Source organism: Lytechinus pictus, chromosome 13, assembly GCF_037042905.1.
Source record: "Lytechinus pictus isolate F3 Inbred chromosome 13, Lp3.0, whole genome shotgun sequence".
NCBI classification, from domain to species: Eukaryota; Metazoa; Echinodermata; class Echinoidea; order Temnopleuroida; family Toxopneustidae; genus Lytechinus; species Lytechinus pictus.
Genome location: NC_087257.1, coordinates 5,001,745 through 5,002,016, shown reverse-complemented (window position 1 = coordinate 5,002,016; position 272 = coordinate 5,001,745).

Genomic DNA, 272 nt, shown 5'->3' with positions numbered 1-272 from the left:
CTTATTACACAAAGCAGATCCAAAAATGTAGCAAGGACATATTATCTATCCCAATTAAGAGAATTGTTTGCAGCATAATCATTTTTTTGTACATTTCTTGCAATCAAAAAAGTTTTTGCAGCACAATTTCAATAGACCTGTTATGATTGCAAGGAATCAATCGCAATATCATTTCAAAATAATACAATATTGAAACAAATGATAAATCAATATCATTTTCACCTGAATGTGCTATATCTGTGCATTTCATTTTACAAATAAAAGTAGCAATG